Source organism: Toxoplasma gondii (assembly GCF_000006565.2).
Source record: "Toxoplasma gondii ME49 unplaced genomic scaffold asmbl.644, whole genome shotgun sequence".
Lineage (NCBI taxonomy): Eukaryota > Apicomplexa > Conoidasida > Eucoccidiorida > Sarcocystidae > Toxoplasma > Toxoplasma gondii.
In genome coordinates, this window is record NW_017383422.1 from 1 (window position 1) to 1,515 (window position 1,515).

At 44.6% G+C, this 1,515-nt stretch overlaps 2 non-coding genes across 2 annotated transcripts; both read left to right on the forward strand.

Annotated features, from left to right (window-relative positions):
* Positions 1 to 239, forward strand: TGME49_459640 (the record flags this gene model as incomplete). Its single annotated transcript, XR_001974308.1, has 1 exon — positions 1 to 239. It is a non-coding gene; the product is annotated as an 18S ribosomal RNA (ribosomal RNA).
* A 920-nt stretch (positions 240 to 1,159) lies between these two features.
* On the forward strand, positions 1,160 to 1,515 carry TGME49_459650 (the record flags this gene model as incomplete). The annotated part of the gene is made up of 1 exon (XR_001974309.1): positions 1,160 to 1,515. It is a non-coding gene; the product is annotated as a 28S ribosomal RNA (ribosomal RNA).

Genomic DNA, 1,515 nt, shown 5'->3' on the forward strand with positions numbered 1-1,515 from the left:
AGTATGCATCGTGATGGGGATAGATTATTGCAATTATTAATCTTCAACGAGGAATGCCTAGTAGGCGCAAGTCAGCAGCTTGCGCCGATTACGTCCCTGCCCTTTGTACACACCGCCCGTCGCTCCTACCGATTGAGTGTTCCGGTGAATTATTCGGACCGTTTTGTGGCGCGTTCGTGCCCGAAATGGGAAGTTTTGTGAACCTTAACACTTAGAGGAAGGAGAAGTCGTAACAAGGTTTCCGTAGGTGAACCTGCGGAAGGATCATTCACACGTCCTTATTCTTTATTAACCATCAACCTTTGAATCCCAAGCAAAACATGAGTTTGCATCTCTCTCCATTGGAGAGATTTGCATTCAAGAAGCGTGATAGTATCGAAAGGTATTATTGCCTTCTTCATGTTGGATATCCTGCGCTGCTTCCAATATTGGAAGCCAGTGCAGGTATCCGGGGGTGCACAGCGAAGGGGCTCAATTTCTGGAAATTCGTGTCTCTGTTGGGATACTGATTTCCAGGAGTTTCTTCAGTGTGCATTCTTTTTTCCCACACCGTTATTTCAAACAACAAATCTGAGGAACATTTGAGAGAGAGTGAAAGATTGTATCTTTCTGCATCTCTCTCGATGTGCTTTCAGATTGCTTCCTAAACTATAATGTTATTTTAAATTTTCAGCAATGGATGTCTTGGCTCGCACAACGATGAAGGACGCAGCGAACTGCGAAACGCAATGTGAATTGCAGAATTCAGTGAATCATCAGATTTCTGAACGCAAATGGCACCTTGGGGATATTCTCCTTGGTACGTCTGTTTCAGTGTCTTTGAAATCACAATTTTCTGCTTTTTTAGGGTCGTTGCTTCAGTTTGGCTGAAGCCCCCTAGGAGCAGTATGATTGGGTGTCATGAGTGTTGAATACTCAATGTCACCCTGAATAATGAACACAGCGGAGAAACTACTCGTGCCTCTTCTTTTAGAGGCTCAAGTGTATTGTTGAGTTGTATCGATGACATCATTGAGATACGGTGGCTTCTTCATTGAAGACAAAGTTTCATTGATGCTGTCGATCGACTTCAATACCGCAATGGAATTTCGGTTCCATTGTTGCTCTGCGAGGTTTCGTCGTTGTTGTTTTGTCTCGGGCGTTTGTCCGATTTATTTATCAGACCTGAAATCAGGCGAGGTTACCCGCTGAACTTAAGCATATTATTAAGCGGAGGAGAAGAAAATAACTATGATTCCCTTAGTAACGGCGAGTGAACCGGGATCAGCTCAAAGTGGAAATCAACTGCTCTTTCCGAGCTGTTGACTTGTAGCCTCGAGAGGCGTTACCAGTGGAAGCGCAGGGTTAAGTTTCTTGGGAAAGAACATCATAGAGGGTGAGAATCCCGTCCTTCCCCTGCGTTTTTTGTTCCACGTACGGTACGCTTTTATAGAGTCGCGTTCATCGGGATTTGAGCGCAAAATGTGTGGTAGGTTTCACATAAAGCTAAGTACTGGCGCGAGACCGATAGCAAAC